Consider the following 20,071-nt stretch of genomic DNA (forward strand, 5'->3'; position numbering starts at 1 on the left):
GCTGCTGTGATTAGCTTACAAGACCATCTTTTCTGTAGCCTGTAATGTCCTCAAGGGTAGAGGCCACATACACTTTGTTTTTCTATCCTGGCATTTATGATTCCCAATAAACGTTCAATGATTTAAAGTCATGAGTTCCTCATAGTGGAATCTTTCTCATGTGACAATACTACACAAAGTTCTTAGAATTATGTTGCCAATCAGTGCAAAAATTTTCATTATGTCTCTGATTTTGATATGCTTGGTTAGAAAGATTAAATCAAAGGATATTCTACAGAGGACAAGCATAATATATTTATTAGAAATGGTGCAAATATCTTCCTCCACTTAGCCTAATTATAACAATTTCAAGTAGTAGAATCCTGTTGTGGAAAATAACTTTTAGAAGTCTTTATTTTTCTGTTCTTATGTATATGGCTGGGAATTCATGAAGCATGGTATTTATAAAAGTCTCAGTGGACATGTTTTCTTTGTTTTCTGTCAAATGTTGCTCAAAATAAATTGTATGTTAGCTGATGTTTCTAAATATTTAGATTTTATAATAATGCTGTGGTTTAAATGAAATTTATCCCAAATAATTTTGATCTGCATATGAACAAATGGTCCAGTATTTTTCTTTCTATGCCAAGTATTATACTTAATATCTGTTGGTCTTCTGGAGTATACTGGAAAGTTTAAACAATATAAATTGCATATAACATCGTAGATATATAGCAGGAAGGATCTAAACAAATTTTAAAACAGGACGGGATTAAAAAATCATATTTTGCTGATCAGGACCATTTAGTTCAATAAGTGAACTGAATTTCTCAAAATCTAACTGATTTGGAAACCCAGCTTTCTTATTTTCCATCTTATTACTTGTTTTTATTGATTGTGTTGAAATTATACACTTTACACATACTTACAAGAGGCTGTCACCAATGTAATGCTATTATAAAGGAAAGTATTAGAAACTCCCTACCACTTCAGAAATCAGCTTACATGCTGCACGATGCCTAAGAGCCCCACAATTCATGAAGAATTCATAAATATTACTTCTTAAATTTGCCAAAGCACTGGCAAGTGTGATATAGTAAACATTATGTATTATTCACCCATTATTTATGAATTAAGCTTATCACATGCTTTCTGAGATTAGGATTTAATAGTGTGGAAAATAAGGGATTTATCACCATCTTGAGGAATGATGAGCAGCCCCGTGGAAAAGTCAAAAAACAAAGAATGTCAATTTCACAATTTGGATTAATAAACACACCCATGAGAGTAGAGAGGTCCTCCAAACCCTGAATTGTTCTCCATGAGGAAAAATTGTGGTGGTCATATACTATAGGACCTGCTTATCTCCTGCTTCCAGTTCAAACACCATGGCCTGGACTATTTTTTTAGTTTCTCATTTGATCATACCATTGCTATACTCTGTCTACCACGTTAGCTTTCTCAAGTTCAGATCTAACTGCATCACATTCTTCTCAAAATTGTCCCTCCTTCTATTGTGTTCAGAAAAAAAAAATCAAAAATTTCTGATCTTAAAGGAAAATATAAGATCTGGAATAATAAAATTTGTAGAAGTAAACATAGGCACTAAACCTAAATACAAGGTGATGGAAGGAGACTAGACTTCAGGTGGTGAGCACACAGTATACAGAAAAAGTTGTACACCTGAAATTTGTATAAGGTTAGCAACCAATGTTATCCCAATACATTTAATAAAAAAACTTTCTAACTGCTAATGAAAATTCTCCCTAATCTAACCTTGTCTATGCCTTTTTTTCTCCAAATACCTTATATCATATTTTTTTTCTTTCTGTAACTTCAAAAAAATGTTCTTTAAATATATTTCAGGAGTATCTTTGGAAATTATTATTTTATTGAACAAAAATATCGTAATAAGGAGTAAATTATACAAAGAAATAACGAGAAGAATTATATAAGATGGTGAGCAATCGGAAGAACGGTTGCTAAATATATCTAATATAAAATGATCTTTTCATAACAAATATGGATTCTGTAGAATCATATATTGTGTTGGCAATGTAAATATGTAATTATGTTAGAATAAAATATTTCATAAATGTGAAATATTTCATAATTCCTAAAATGTGTTTCTGGCCCTCAGAAGTTCCAGGTCCTCAAAGTACAAAATCAAAATTTAGATTTATTTTAATCCCACCCCTCACCCACCACCTCCTTACTGATACCCTGTTCATTTAGCAAGTAATTTTAAAATTAAGAACTTTTGGTTAATGTACATGGAAGTTAGCTACCTTGCACAGAGGAGCTAAATAGGGAAACCTCAATATGGATTAAATGTAGGGAAAAAAAGAAAAAGTGGTTTGAGGATGCAGGCTTTGCTAAGGGAAGTAAACTTTATAAGTAGTTCCATGATCATGGATCTGAAAATTGGAATTATTCAATCCTCAGGTATAGTCCTATTATTCTTGGAATTTGCCCTGACATCAGGCAAAAAAAAAAAAAAAAAAAAAAAAAAAAAAAGTTTTCTAGTATAGTGAGTGCTAACAAATTAAAATGTTATTTGCATCATAGACCATAAAAGCAAAACACACTCAAAAAGTACTTTCTTTTTTGTCTGCAGAATGAGATAGTGGAATTTGTATTGCATCTTTATATTTAACTCTCTTCTACAATATCAAAATATAACAAAAAACATGAATAAGAAACCCTTTGAAATTGATCTAGTTTTCTTTGACTGCATATTTTTTAAAGATGAACTGCCCAAGCTATACATATTAACTGATACTTTTCACTACAAAAAAATAATAATAATAGTTCAAACAACACCCTTTTTATTTGCATTTTTCTTATAATAAATGACACATTTTATTATTGAATTCACTGTATTCATTTGAGCCTGCCAAACTGTTGCAATTGACATTTATACATTTCACTGCTTATATCATTTATCTCAGATGCAGCACAGATATATCTTTATTTCTTAATAAAGATGACAATTGTGAGTTTACCCAGACAAAACGTTGTACAGTTCCCAAAGACTCTATCTTTGAGCCTCAGTCTCATACAAAATAAATAGATATAAGGCAAAAGTAAAAGTGCATATATGTGCAAACAGTTAATTGAGTAGTACAATCCCAAGGAAGCAAGAGTAGGGATAAAAGAGATGTAAAACAAGAAAGGAAGGAAAGAAAGTGCAAGGGGATGGTTTTCTAAGGTAGCCCCAGCTCCCAAACAAACTCAATTAGTTGTTCAGTTTCATAGGGCATCTTCATAGCAGCCCCATGAATTACTGTTTCTGAAAACAGCCCATGGGGGCCAATGAGAAGCATTTGTTTAATTTCTGACCACACACATACAGATGCTTCTCCTTTCCCCTTACTCCTCCACTGCCGTTGATTAAAATTGGTGTTAACTCCCTTGCACTTCCACAATGTCCTGTCACCAGTCCCCTGCAGGGGACCGATGCAGAAGCCAGAGCCAGCTGGGCACCCTCTGCCGACGCCCAGTCACCTCGATTTTTATCTGTTGTCAGTCTATGCTGCCCAAAGGGCATAGGGATTTGGAGGACAGCAGGGGCACTTATCTACCACCACAAAGTTCTGCTGAAGCCACCTCAGGATCTAGAGTAACACACGAACTGATTTCTACAGACATCCTAATTTTTCGTACTGTAGTAAAAAATGTTTCAGGTCTCCTATAAACAAAACAAAATGTGTGGGGATATATGGGTATGTGGGCATACATATATATTTATTATTCTTTCATATTTCAATGATGAGCAAAGTTTTCCTGTGGGTTCTTCCAGAGACCTTCATGATCTGTAATTCAAGCTTCAACATCAAATGCAAAATCTTTCCTCATTTTACATCACCTTAATGTCAAACCCCATGCTTTTTTTTGTTATTGTTCTTTCATCTTTGTTTTATGTCTGAGGCTTAACATCATTCTTGGTTCTTTTCCTCAATCGTTTCTTACCATCATCTAGTCTTGGAGGAAGTAGTTTTGATTATTAAAATGATCTAAACGATTCTTTTTGTTTGTGTGTTTTGAGGGGGGGTTGTCACTTTTTGAGGGGTGTAAATGTCTAACTATTATATTGTTTTATACACCTGAAACTAATTTTAAAAAATGATCTAAACTATTCTATGTCTTTATCTTATCAATCTACTATTCCTCCAAAGTTTTCAATTAATTTAAAAGCAACAGAAACTTCCTGTATTAAGATGGTGAGGCAAAGATATTATATTCCACCTTATTATTTTAAAAAAACAAAACAAAAACATAAGTACAGAGAAAAATAAACACAAATAGCAACTTTGGTGAAACTAAAAGATGACTATAAATCTACATTATTATGCATGAACATTGAAAAGTAATTGAAAAAATGGTAATGATTTTGGAAAAATAAGGAGGGTAAATTTGTGCATGCAGAAGAAAATACTCCTGAGCAGTAGGCTGATAAAACTCATGTAGCCCTTCTAAGTCACAGAAATTGGAGAGATGTGGAAGAAAAAGTGGGTGTGGGAAAAAGGAAGAAAGGGCTGAAAAACAAGAGAATTGTATGGGCATCTGTTTAAAGAGCAGTTAGACCTAAAGACCCATTCCATCCATTTCTATTCAGTTCTGAAGAAAACAAGTATGTTCTCCAGGTCAGATGACTCAACAATCCTGTCACAGAGAAAGGCTAGAATACTGTTGCAAATGAAAATACTGTCAACGTGTTCCACTCTGTCTCAGAACTCTAGGTCTCAGATACTTACATCCCAGGCAGATAGCTGAAGAATTCTCTGGAAAAATTAACTGACCCATGAAGTGATTTGCCCCAGAGAAAAGATCACAGATCCTTTTTGAATGTATAACTGGAGGGTTCCTAATTATTGATAATTCCCCAGGAAAACCCAGAAATTAATTAAAAAAACATTCACAGTGCTTTAGAAATTAAAATAAATTCAGTTTTAGATTAAGATTCTGTGTACCAGTAAAGTATGCACAGGCCCGTGAGAAAAACAAGGTGAAACAACCATACAGCTCGATTCTCTAGTTGGTACCCTTCACCTAACCTACTTTTTTTTTCCTTTTTACACTAATCTTTATTTTGAAACAATTATGCTGAGTTGGCCTGGTAGTATTAATGATCAATCAGGTTTATGGTGCCTCTGACAAGTAAAGGTTGGCTGAGTAGAATCTTCCAAGACATTACAGTCAACTCTTAAGGGCTTCATTCAAATATAATGCACAAAGATGGTCCAGACATTTGTTCCAACAGGAAAGGCAAAATGCCCAAACTGCGAGAATTAAAGGGGCTTAAAAGAGGCAGAGAAAATGCAATGAACAGAAGGAAACTCCAAAAAGTTATAATTAATTTCATAAAAAAATGGAAAACACAAGTAATGTAAATACTGAAATAAAAATAAATCAGTATAGGTATTAGCAGATAAAATTGAGGAAATTTACCAAATTAATTTCCAGTGTGAAAGCAAGGGAATTCTCAGATGACAGACAAACAGCAGCCCTATGGAGAACTTTCCAAATTGCAGAAAAGGTATATGTGGTCCCACTGCTTCAGAAAAGAGCAAACATAATGAGCACACTTCTTAAATAGTTTTGAATGAATAAAATTAGATATAATGGTAGATTTTTCAATGTTATTAGACAATGAGGGATTATTTAATAATGGGTTTAAAGAAAACTGAGCTCACAAAAAAGAGAATTATCAATGCCAAGAATGACAGAAAGTTGCACAAGAAAGAAAATTTAAAGCTGCAATGAACATAGGAGCATATTTATCTTTATAGATAAAAGTATTGCAGCTTCATTTACAGTGGTCAAGACATGGAAACAATCAAAGTGCCCTTCAGTGGATGATTGGATAAAGAAGATGTGGTAGATATACACAGTGGGATAGTATTCTGCCATAAGAAAAGATGGAATAATGCCATTTGCAACAACATGGATGGATCTTGAGGTTATTATGCTAAGTGAAGTACGTCAGACAGAAAAAGTCAAACACCATATGATTTCACTGATATGTGGGCTATAAAACTGAAAGCAACAAAGGAAAAAGACAAACAAATTAAGAAACAAAAACTCATAGACACAGACAATAGTTTAGTGGTTACCAGAGGGTAAGGGGGGAGAGGGGTGGTAGATGAGGGTAAAGGGATCAAATACATGGTGATGGAAGGAGAACTAATTCTGGGTGGTGAACACACAATGTGATATATAGATGATGTATTACAGAATTGTACACCTGAAACCTATGTAACTTTACTAACAATCGTCACCCCAATAAACTTTAATTAAAAAAAAGGAAACTTAATCATACTGCACTTCTTGGATTGACAATGAGGAATTATCCATGAAGATACAAAATATGTAACATTTACAAATAACATATAAGTATTAGGCAAAGAAATTATGATTGAACTATTTGGCAATATGTTTAAAATGTAGAAAGAGCAATGTAAGGAAGTACAATTTTTCATCTACTTTAATTGGTAGTCAGTCTAAAGTTGATGAATTAGGAAATAATTTGCTCACACTTTTGTTAAACATATCTAGGCAAATATAAGAATAAATGTATATTAGTCAAACGTGATTGTGTCTATGGAATAGGACAATGATGGAAATGGTGAGTCACAGATAAGGTTTTTTAATTGTTTTACTATTTCTGATAAGTATTTCAGTGCACTTTGCTTGTATTCATTCATTCCTTTCGAATAAAAACTAATTAAAGAGGAAAATAGCATAGATTTTCTAAAGAAATTTTGGAAAGAATCAACAACAATACTCAAACATGAAACTATTACCATATTCATGCATTTCTTCCCACACTCTGTCCATTTTTGATATACAAAAATAGTTTAAATACTGACTTTTTCATATAACATAATAAACTAAACACTTCGATGTTATTACAAATACAGAATGCAGATTGTTTTTATTTGTTAAAATACAATTGTTTCAATAAAGTATGCCACAATTTATATATTTGCCCACCTTTGGTTCGTTAGTTCCACTGTGTGTTGTTATGAATTCAGAAATGACAAGATGGGAAAAACATCTAAAGATCATTTTCTAAAAATATGCTTTCAGTGTTGGAAATACCAAATGAAGTTTTAATGCCTGAGTATATATTACCAAAGTACTTTCCAAAGGGGTTAAACTCACACTACAATCAGAAATGTGTGTGAGTGCTTATTTCATTGTGGCCTCTCTACTTTCCTTGAAGTTTTTTCTAAACTGCCAATGGGCAATTCTTTCTTCCTCTCCATTTTAGGGATTGATAGAAGAAATGCTGACTTCCCCAAACAAGTGTTAAATCAAAGTATATTTGGTTATCACTATATATTCTCACTATCGACCCCCCACATTCTTTCCCCATACAGAATATGCTTTATTTCTAATTCTATATCCATATCTTCAACCTGATTAAATTAAAGTTGAAAATGCCAGACATTCATCAAGATAGCTGTGAATTAGAATAAATGTCCAAAATTGGACAAATGGGAAGTAATATAACTTCCTCTTTTCAATCAATATAAGCATGGCATTTTAATTAAAAGAAAAAATTAAAAGGAAGGAAGAGGATTTAAAATCAAAGCCAGTTTTAAAACTGGACCTCCAGGGCTAGAAAAGCAGGGAGGGAGCTAGGTGGTTGAGGCTGTAAAAGGGTAGTATAAGGAATCACTGTGATGGAAATACTTTGTATCTTTACTATATCTATCTATATATATGTATATATAATGATTAAAGTACATAGACATTACATATGTATAAATATATACAAACACATGCAGATGACTGCATGTGAGACTGGTGAAACCTGCATAAGTTTGATGGATTGCATGAATGTCAATTTCCTAGTTGTGAGATTGTACTACAATTATGGAAGATGTACCACTGGGGACAAAGGCATCCAGGAAATCCTAATTTCTGAATTATTTTTTTTAAATTTCAATGTGAAACTACAATTATCTCAGAATTGAAAAGGATTTTGTTTGTTTGTTTGTTTTTTGTTTGTGTTTTTAATGGACACCTAATCCTCTTATAAAATATAGAAAGGGGTTTATGATTTATTTTTTAATTCTTTGGGATGGGGTCTCTGATTTCAAGACACTGTGAGTAAATTTTAGTCAAGTTTTAATGAAAAAATAAATTTTATCTTTTATAATCAAAATTGGTTATTTTATTATTTAAAAGTAAATAAAACAAAATGCATATTATAGAATGATATAATTCTATAACTACAAACTCTTTAAGTGAAGGTCTAATTATTTTTCCCCACTTTGGTTAAATACTTAGATATACAACAAGCATAGGATATCTAGGCCAAACAAGAAAGGTCTTTAAATTTAACCCATATAAATAAATGATTTGTAAGATTTGTAATATTTATTGCCTTAATTCCATTAATAAAAATACTTAATAATCAAACTTTGACATAAGATTGTTTTCATTTTTTCTTTATTTAAAAGACTCATAAAGCAGTTTTAAAAAAATGAATAAAATGAATGAATGAGTGAATGAAGAAACAGATTAACAAATAAACAGCTAAGAAGGAAGTAATAGTGACAGTGATTTAGAAATGGGAAAATCATCTAACTCTCAATTTTCACTGCTGAGAAAACCTACTCTTATACAGAAGAGAAAGGGTTAAATAAATCTTAAATCTGTCAGAAACTTTCTCTGAGGAAAAATTCACAAGAATTCTGTACTGGGTGTAAAAACAAAATCAAGAGTTGGAGTTAAGGGAATGATTTTATAATCATCAAGAGGAGCAATCTGACAATGATTCCTCACCAGGTATAAAGCCTATAATGGCCTGGTTCCTTGCTGTTATTCTGCATGTAAAGAATGAAGAAAATTCTCATTTTCTTTCATTCAACTTGTTTACTCACAGCAAAATTCTTCTTGCGCAATAACATATTTTTTCTTATAGATCAGAAGGAACACATAGCTATTTCAATTGTAGAACATATATACATGATAATTTAGTTTCACATTTATTGAGTATCCATGCCTTATCACTTTAAAGCCTAGTAAAAAAAGGGGAAAACATGAAGATGATTTTGAAAGATTTCAGTACTGATTACTATGGGAGAGCTGAAGTTGGAATCTTAGCAAAAGCTTCAGAGTTCAAGGAAAGCTTCCTTTAGTGCTCAGCTGAGAAAGTGTAATCTTTAATTCTATACTTGAAAGAAAGGATATACACTGCACTCGTACAAAGAAAGGAGAAAATTAAGTTATCTATATACTTTTCCCAACTACTTCCTCTTCCAATTTTCTAGAATTTTTCTGGATGTTTCAAAGTTCAAGTTATAAAGATACATGCTTTTAAATGAAATACCAGGAGATGGTTTTAATTAGATACAAGAGCAAAACAAAAACAAACAAAAACTTTATTTTTTTAAATTATAGCACCAAAAATACGTTTGGATTTCTCCTATATAAGATGACATGAACTAGAGAAGAAACATCTAGCTAACATTACCAAATCAACCATACATTTTTATATTTTTTTTCCTCTAGGGGAAATACAATTTGTCTCCAAAATACTTCTTTTGTTTTCTGTTCTAGACCGCTTCTTTTCATCCCCCTCCCCGGCTACAATTTTTCAGCCCCCTTAAAAAATACCTGTTCATTGATTTCTCTCTTAAAATCAATTTCCTTGGGGTATTAACCTTGTCTTTTGCTAGAACCATCTCTTTGGGGTTTTTACATACATTATCATACATTAAATATTCAGAAATCTACATATCAACACAAATGTACCAACACATTTCCATCTCTGCTCACTGCAGCATATGTTGAACATCTCCACAAACATTTCAAATTTAACATTTTCAAACATACTTTCCCTTCAGCATTCCCTGTTTAAATGAATGGTGTCACCTATACACAGTCACCAAGTAAGAGTGTTACACAAGATCCTTTACTCTCAGTTATTGACACATTCAATCTATCATCAAGTCTAATTGTCCTCTATCAATATGTAAAGTTTTTGTTGCCCTTTAGTCCAAATGCCAAGGCATTGTCCAGATCACCGTCATTTAATATAAATTTCTAGAAGACCTCTTTATTAATCTTACTAAATTCATATTTACCTCATTTGAAATAATTTTCCATGATGAAATTGGAATAATCATTAGAGTACGAATTTTGGGATCACTCTGCTCTCAGATCCCGTCAATGTTTTCCATTGTATGGAGGACTAAGTATCATTCCTTAACAGAAACTTTCAGGGTCCTTTGTTCATGCTTCTGTCTTCAGTCTCATCTATTTCCACTTCCACTTCTAACTCCACCTTCTAAATACACTGACTTATTTCTTATCTCTAGATATTTACACATTCTGTTTCCCCAGCCTAAAACATTTGCCACTCTTTCGCCTCATTTTCACTTGGGAAATCCTATTATTTTACAGGTTTCAGTTTAAACATTTGTGTACTAAATATCTGAATTCTAATGTTTAGCTTAATGCTCACTGGAATTTTTTATGATGGCAAAAATAAACAAATAAATTAATAATATAATGTCTATAATCACCGGAAAACAGAACAGTCTTTTCATAAAGGAATAAACAGGTTGATGGATAAGTAGTGTAACAATAAATTTGATAGAGAAACTAACCTGACTGTAGGAAAAAGTATAAGAAATTAAATATGTCTTACAAATGCTCACATTTTCTTCCATCTCCCTTTCTATCCTTGTAAAGCAAAGTTATCAAATCTATTTTTCAGCAATTTGTTCACATCACATCTTAAATGTGACAGTCATTGGTAATGGCTTAGCTCCTTATTTGTGCCAGTCTATCAAAGCATTCTCTGTCATTCTTTTTCCCCCATCACTCTCATAAAAACATTAGGGAGCCATACTGTCAGAAGGTGTCAAGTTCAAATGTGATGGTGTAGAAAATAACATAAGTAGTCAAAAAGATATACATTTTCACTTTCTGTCAAGCTCTTGAGAGTCAGAATAACATGGTGATTACAAACATAGATGCTAAAGCAGACTGTGTTCAAATATTGGCACTGCCATTTCCTGGTTGTGTCATCTTGGATCAGTTAACCTCATCTATAAAATAAAGATAAAAATAATCTTAGGACATATAGGGTTTAATGCAGTTTGAAGAATTTTATAGGTGTAGATTATGTAGAGCAGTGTCTGGCACATAGTAATATCATGTAAGTGACAGCTATTATTACAAGTTATCTGTGCAAATATTTAACATTTGGTATGGGATTTCAGTAAAAGAATAAGGTGCAAGGTGTAACTGAGTCTCCCACTACGGATTTAGGACATCAGAGTTGCACATAAAGTCCTTTCCTTTCATTTTTCTTTTCTTTTTTCTTTTCTTTTCTTTTCTTTTTTCTTTTCTTTTCTTTTCTTTTCTCTTTTCTTTCTTTTTTTCTCTTCTCTTCTCTTCTCTTCTCTTCTCTTCTCTTCCCTTCCCTTCCCTTTTTCTTTTTTCTTTCTTTCCTCTCCTCTCCTCTCCTCTCCTCTCCTCTCCTCTCCTCTCCTCTCCTCTCCTCTCCTCTCCTCTCTTCTCCTCTCCTCTCCTCTCTTTTCCTTTTCTTTATAATAGAGAAGTCTCCTGACATTTTGGTAATATAGGAACTCTCCTAAATGCATCAAATCTCTCCTAATATTGCTGTACAAAATTGGGTACTTTGTCTTAGAACCTCTTGGTGAATATACCTCTCTTCAAAGAGCTGACACCATGCTACCAAATATCCTCTGTGTGTTTTGTGTCACATGGCTGTAAAACCATCATCCGAGAATCATTTTATTTTTAAACACGTTTAGTGCCTAGATCATAGACAGTGCTTAACTAATATTTGCTCAATACACACTTTATTTATTGGGATCCACACTAGAATAGATTTCATCATAAAACTTGTCTAATGAAATTGCTTTAGTATCAGAAAGAATTTAAATACAAGCTGCATAATCAAATTAGTTAAAGTACTCCTAGTTATTTCACCACTTTTACTAAACACATATGAGAAAGTATAACATGGAAGTTATTGGTAGAGTCTCTAATATCTGACCTATTGTAAAAAATGGCTTAACCACTTACCAGCCATTTAAATTACTGGTGTCAACATCAGTAACATGGGAAATATTTATGTATATATAATATATATATATATACATATATATACATATATATATATGTATATATATATATATTATACATTTTACATATTTAAGTGAAGAATTACATGAAATCAAGAAATATTAGTTCCTCATATATATATATGTATGGTTAAGAGTCCAGAAGAATAATAAAATATGACCAATACTGCCATTGAAAAGTTTGTAATTTAGTTTCTAAAATAGCACTCAGCCAGTCACTTAATCAGTTTGGATGTCAGAATTAAATAATACTTGGTGGAGTCTCAGCTACTGATTACAAGCACAGGTGGAGGGGGACAGAATGCAGAGGCATAATATAACATTCTTCCTACCTCTCATGAGCTTTCAAATATTAAATGTGGCAAGTCCTGGATTCTTAATTGTAAAACAAGAGATCTAGATTTGTTTTTGTCACAGTTTCTTCCCAACTTAATATTCTGTGCTCAGTGTACCATGCAGCAACAAACTACTCAAGATTGTATAAGTTCGAGCCAAACCATTTGATACAGTCAGAAAGTGTTGTGAAGGTGAGAGGAGAGGAAATTCAGCATGTGTTATCAAAGGGAAATAAAAGGGGAGCTATTAGAAAGGAGAGCTTGAAGAATTTATATGATTTGGTGGAACAAAATGAGAAATAATTCCAGGCCCAGGCAAACTATAACAATGTAGACATGGAATCAAAAATGAGTGAGTGCAAGTAGGAGCACAAAGGAGAATGCTTGAGTAGTAGTCCAGATAAGGTGAGGTTTGAGAATTCAGAAAAGAGGAAATATTCATGCTGTCACAAATAGCAGGATCTGCTTCTCTCGTTGTTTTAAAAGGTGGACCTATCTGCCTATCTATCTATTTATCTATCTACCCTTCTATATTTATATTTCATTCCCTTGGGTTATATACAAACTTGGAGGACATTATGCTAAGTGAAATAAGCCAGACACAAAACTAAAAATTATGATATGATTTCACTTGTATGTGGAATCTTAAAAAGTTAAATACACAGGAGTAGAGAATAAAAAGGTGGTTACCACGGGCAGGAGGATGTAGAAAATGGGGAGATGTTGGTCAAAGTTGCAGTTATGAAAGCTGAATAAATCTAGAGATCTAATATACGGCATGATTACCATAGTGAATAATACCGTACTAAATCCTGGAAATTTGCTAAGATTATAAATTTCAGGTGATCACTACACACACACACACACACACACACACACACACACACAAAATGGTAACTATGTGAGACAACTATGTTAATTATTTGATCGTATCAATCATTTTACTAAGTATATGCACTTGTATATCAAATAATCATGTACTGTACCTTAAATATATATAATTTTTACTACAATAAATTTTAAAAATAAGAAACAGCTTTTACAAACTTTGAAGAGGTAGGTAACATAACTAAATACATAATCTTGGAAGATTAATCTGCGAATAATAAGCAGGAAGTATTGAAAAGATCAGAGCCTAGAGATGAAGGAATCAATGAGGAGGCCCTTTTCATAGTCTGACTGTGAGGGATAAAATCTCAGGGTAAAATTAGAAGAGTGAAAATGAAGATGAAAGAAAGGACATGAGGTATACATTTCAGAAGTTGAAAAGATGTAGCATCTGAAGGACAATAATGAGTAAATGATGACTTCCTAGTTTGTTTCAAGCTGAGGAGATTGGAAGAATGAGAATTCTGTCAATCATAAACAGGAAATGGGGAAAGAACTATTTAATAAAACACTTTTCATTTGTGTCATATTGAATTTTAAGTGCTGGTTAGTTAATTCCCAAGTAGAAAGCTGGTTGATGCAGTTTACAAATCAATTGCAGGACAAGGCAAATATTTAAACTATGTAAGTAGCAGTGTAAAGATGAAAGCTGAGATTATGAGAATGGGTAATTCTGCAAAGGAGAGAAGAGATCATTCCAAGAGTTGATTTTTGAAAATAACCACTATTAGGATTCAAGGGAAGAAAATGTGGATCAGAGAAGAAGCTAGATTACTTTAAAAACACCATTTAAATAGAACTAATGAAACATAAATATGAATATCCCCTGAAATGACATATTTTTACAGGCAAGCACAGTTTTAAAAGTCAAAGAATAAAAATTAAGCTAAAAAAAGAGAAATAAATGTGATTTCATCAAAAACAAATGTTGATATTTTAATTAGTGGACATGGCTTTCCTCTCCTAACTTCAGTCCTTCCTATCTCATAGTACATGTGAATTGAACATGGGCTTTGTGTGATACTGAGATTGAATATTCAGTATGGTTGGAAAAAGAAAAGTTATATGGTGAATTGTTATTATTGCTCAATATTTTGATAATTAATTTGAATATTTGAAACCATACATCTTATCAGGAAATTCACAACTCTATGATGGCTTTTATTTTTCTCTTCCTAAAATGTAAGCAGTCATTATTAATGTGTATTTGTAACACACAGAGGGTGCCAAAAAAAAATGTATACACAATTAAGGATAGAAAAAACTGTATTAATTGTTATACTCAATATATACCGATAGTAGAAGATGAATACAAATCCCATTTGACTTGCGCAATTACAAGAGGTGTTCACAGTGGTTACCATCAACGTCCAGACACTTCTGATTACAGAGAACTACTGCTTGAGCATAGCTAACATGTCTTAAAATACATATATATTTTTGGTACTCCCAGAATTTATATATTGTTCATAGAAAGATATGTTTTCTGTTCTTCCACACTTCTTCATATATAGATTTTCACTAATTATTTTTTTCATTTGTTTGTTTCTGGGTTCATTTGTCTCAGTGCTTTTAGTTCACTTCTTTTAGTTTTATTAATTTTATTCATTAGGTAGTGTTTAAAGGATATTTAGTTCACTGAAAAAATATTCTGCTATGCAAATTTCTGCAGAAATAAAAATATTCAGAATCAGAACTGACATTTCTGATTTTTCTTAACATTTTTTTTTATTATTTACTTTGTGGCAAATACTTTTTTCAGCGCTTCATGGGCTCTAACTTATTTACTGCAGATGACAATGTTATGAGGTAGATATTGCTATAATAACTTCTTTCAAAATTGGAGTCAATCATCTTAGTCTCTGTCACGATTTTATCAACTAAGTTCATGTAATATTCTAAATCCTTTGTTGTCATTGCAACAATCTTCCCAACATCTTCATTAGAAGTAGATTATATCTCAAGAAACCGCTTTTTGGCTCATTCTTAAGAAGCAACTCCTCTTCCCTTAAAATATTATCATGAGATTACAGCAATTCAGAGACATCTTCAGGCTCCACATCTAATTCTAGTTCTCTTGCTGTTTCCGAAACATCTGCAATTACTTCCTCCACTGAAGTCTTAAACCTCTTAAAGTTATCCATGAGTGTTAGAATCGACTTCTTCCAAACTCCCATTAATGTTGATATTTTGACATCTTCCCATGTTAGAATTAAGAATCATAAATATTCTTAATGGCATCTAGAATGGTGAATCCTTTCCAGAAGGTTTTCAATTCACTTTGCCCAGACCCATCAGAGGAATCACTATCTACGGCAGCTATAACCTTACAACATGTATTTATTTCTTAACTAATAAGACTTTAAAGTCAAAATCACTCCTTGTTCTATGGGGTGTGGAATGGATGTTGTGTTAGCAGGCATGAAAACAACATCAATTTCATTGTATATCTCCATCAGGGCTCTTGTGTGACCAGATACAATGTCAATGAGCAGTAATATTGTGAAAGGAATCTTTTATTTTTTGGTGTGGGGGGGGCAGTTGTTTTCTACGATGGGCTTAAAATATTTAGTAAACCACCTTGTAAACAGATATGCTGTCATTAAGGCTTTTTTGTTCTATTTATAGAGCATATGCAGAGTAAATATAATATAATTCTTAAGGGCTGTTAGGATTTTTGAAACGGTGAATAGGCATTGGTTTCAACTTAAAGTCACCCGCTGCCTTAGCCCCTACCAAGTGAGTCCGTCTGTTCTTTGAAACCAGGCACTGATTTCTCCTCTCTAGCTATGAAAGTTCTAGGTGACATCTTCTTCCAGCATAAGGCGGTTTTGTCTACATTGAAAATCTGTTGTGTAGTGTTCTTACCTAGATCTCCTGGATAATTTGCCGCAGCTGTTACACCAGCACTTGCTGCTTCACCTTGCAGTTTATATGTCATGGAGATTGCTTCTTTCCTAAACCTCATGAACCAACCTCTGCTAGCTTCCAACTTTTCTTCTGCAGCTTCCTCACCTCTCTGTCTTCATAGAATTGAAGAGAGCGAGGGTCTTGTTCTGGATTAGGCTTTGGTTTAAGGAAGTATTGTGGTTAGTTAGATCTCCTAGCCAGACCATAAAAATTTCCTCCATATCATCAACAAGGCTGTTTCACTTTCTTATTATTTATGTGTTCACTTTCAATGTACTTTCAATGTCTTTCAAGAACGTTTCCTTCGCATTCATAACTTGGCTAACTGTTGGTGCAAGATGCCTAGTTTCAGGCCTATCTCTGTTTTCTGTATGACTTCCTCACTAAGCGTAAAAATCATTTCTGGCTCTTGATGATTTAAAGTGAGAGATGTGTGACTTCCTTTCACTTGACCACTTAGTCGCCATTGGAGAGTTACTCATTGGCCTAATTTCAATATTGTTGTGTCTCAGGGAATAGGGAGGCCTGAGGAGAGGGTGAAAGATGGGAGGAGAGACAGTTGGTGGAGCAGTCAGAACACACACAATATTTATCAATTATGTTTGCTGTCTTATATGGATGTTGTTTGTGATGCCCCAAAACAATTACGATAGTAACATCAAAGATCCTTGATCACAGATCACCCTAATAAATACCATAATGAAAAAAATTGAAATACGTTGAGAGTTAACAAAATGTGACACAGATAGGAAGTGAGCAAATGCTGTTGGAAAAATGGCACCAAAAAGACTTACTGTATATAGGGTTGCCACAAACCTTCAATTTGTAAAAGCAACGCAATAAATATCTGCAAAGCACAATAAAGTACAATAAAATAAGGTGTGATTATCCCCTCAAAATCTGGCTTTAGGATGTCAGCCAATTAAAGCTAACTTTTCTTTCATGGTGATTTTGGGGACTTCTTGAAATAGAGATCCCCACCACTGGGCATCTCCCATCAACAGTTCTTTTTATCACAGAGAATGAGACTTTGTTTCGTGTGCGTGTGTGCGTGTGTGTGCGCGCGCGCACACATTTCTTTTCTCAAATCCAATACTTCTTGGTTTACTGCAAGCCTCATGCACCGACTTCTCACTTCCCCTCCAGGTGGCAGCAGTATCAAAATCTAAAACAATCCCATTTATTCTCAGCAAATGAATGTCTTCACAAACTTCCCAGACTCCAGTCTTTTGAGTTTTTACTCTTCAAGTGAAGGAACTTATTTAAGAGTCTTCAACATCCCTGAAACAAGCTCTCTTTAATTTCTTTGACAATCTTCATATTGCATTTGATATTTTGCTTTCAAATTTCCCATATACTGTATGTCCATGCCACACAGAACTCCAATTTTAAAACACCATTGCAAAAAGAACTGAACTGAATGAGAAGAAATTTAAGTAAAATGATGAGAAAACCTCAAATTAAGTTTTAAAACGGAATTTTGACCTTATGGCTTTTTACTATGAAAAGATAAATTTGAAGAAATTATATCTGTCTTCAAATATTTAAAGAAAAGAAAATAGAGCTGCTGAAAGATTGATTCGGAATGGAACTATTTCCAGGATACAAACACTTCTGGGGCAGAAGTTTTTCTCAATGAATTTAAAATCTTTCTAAGAAATAAATGAATAAAAGTTGAAAGACTTAAATAATGAGTGGCTACAAGAAAAACAACACAGTCATTTTCATAAGCAATAAGTGCTTATTGGTGAGAGAAGATATAATGGTCCTTGGATTCTGAGTTTAAGTAAATATTTGCCCATATCATGCTCTCCTGTAATAAATTTCATATAGTCTTGACATTATAAGTGGGTGGAGGACAAACACATGCACACACTTAATCACACATACTGCTTCATTTGCTATTTAGGAAACTTCAGATCCTTTCATCATGCTCATTTTTTTTTTTTTTAACTGAATTCACATTGTTAGAATTTTCTTTGGAGATTATATAAATACAACCTTATCAAAATGAACTTCATATTTTAAAACTACACTTCAGAGGTTGAAGTCAAGAATTCCTTGGTAGTCCTTGATTTTTCTTTGGTTTATTGCCTTTGGATTTCAAAGAAAGCCTATTTTAGAAAACCCCAAAACTACATCCTTATATCTCACTGACTAGGTCCATACTACCCAGTGTTGTTTTTGTTTTGTTTTGTTTTTTATTTGTTTTTCCCCTACTACCTGAAAATAAATTGCTGAGTAAAACAGAAAACAGCTATTTTATATTTCAATATTTTTTAAAAAAATCACAAATTTAATTAAAAAAAATCTTTATTCTTCTCTGTTCTCTTTTGAGTGTGAGACCATCACTAAAACAATCAAGGGCACAGACCGATATAGCCTGGAATGATGGACAGATGGACAGAAAAGTCCCCTGAATGCTTTATTACTTTCTGCCATTCTTTAATTGGTAATCAATATAAAAAGTTTTCTCTTAAAATATATTGAATATTTCACCGGTGAAAAGTGGTTATCTTCTTTTCTCCCATGGCTGACCTTAATGATTTACAAATTTGGTAGGCACTTTGTGGTATCTGTGAGTTATGAGACTTTCATATTCATGGAAGAAATATAATAATCACCCTTCACTGCAGAGATATTCTATACCCCTCATATTAAATCGGTAAGAAGCACATGGTTTCTTATGATTGCATGCAGGCTGAAAAAACATTTTGGGTATCTATCTAAATTCAGATATATGACACCTGATGATCATTGTTTTAAAAAGGGATTTTATGTTTGCATTTTCAGTAGAAAAAAGGACACTTTACTATACTTGAATTAAGACAATCTAATTCAGTATAGCCTATTCAATTTTAGGAGGGTTACTTGACTAATTTTGCAATTGCTTATTTAAGCATATCACCTTCATAAAGAAAAATACAGCTAGAATGGTTTATCGTCATATTTAGCAGTTACGTTAAGCTTTAAGTTGTATATGTCATTTGCAAAGCACCCACTCTGTTATATAAAACCCTGGGATTTCCAATAAAATCAGTTCCCTAACAAAAACAACGTAGCTGCATAGAGTGCATTAACAGAAGTGAGTGGAATAATTGAATCTCTCCTGAGAAAGATACATATTGCATCTTTCTATATTTACTGAATAAATAAGACTAAACAAAAAAGACAGATAGATATGATAGAGAGACAATACTTTACATTGTAGAGGTAGCAGTACTTTAAATAAGAGCATTGTTCTCATTTCATGTATAAAGAAACTATAGAAGTTGAATAATTTATTCAAAAATGCAAAATTATATTTGGCCACCTGAAAAACCACAACCAATCATTATTTAATTAATATTTTAATTAAAATATATAAAAATTTAAAATAATTATTTAATTAATAACTAAGAACAGGTTAGGAGACTAGCGCTATAATCAGATGTGAGAGAGAGTGACATAATGTGGAGGTCCCCAGGATGGATGTGGAAAGAAAAGAACAAATATTATATATAGTACTTGAAAGGCGGGTTTGACAGAATTGGATGTATAAGGGGGAAAAGGAATCAGGCATTCTTTTACTTTGTTAATTCCTGTTGGCTTTGAGTTTTCTGCAGATTTAAACACCTCTGGCCCAATTATAACAACCTATATTTGCTTTCCCTAGCCCTAGTTCTCTTCTGAGTGAGCAGAGTAACTGTAAAATTGGATTCAATTACACAGTCCTGATAAAACACTATATTTAAGTGGTGAAAAAGTAATGTTAACTGTCTTAGATATATCCTTGCCAATGAAGTTAAAATCCACTCAAATACTAAATTACTGTAGAACTGA

At 32.9% G+C, this 20,071-nt stretch overlaps 1 pseudogene; it reads right to left on the minus strand.

Moving 5' to 3' along the window:
- The window catches only part of LOC117032861 (dysbindin-like), an 81,663-nt pseudogene extending 65,383 nt beyond the window's left edge, over positions 1-16,280 (minus strand).
- Between the last annotated feature and the right edge of the window lie 3,791 nt (positions 16,281-20,071).

Source organism: Rhinolophus ferrumequinum, chromosome 2 (assembly GCF_004115265.2).
Source record: "Rhinolophus ferrumequinum isolate MPI-CBG mRhiFer1 chromosome 2, mRhiFer1_v1.p, whole genome shotgun sequence".
NCBI classification, from domain to species: Eukaryota; Metazoa; Chordata; class Mammalia; order Chiroptera; family Rhinolophidae; genus Rhinolophus; species Rhinolophus ferrumequinum.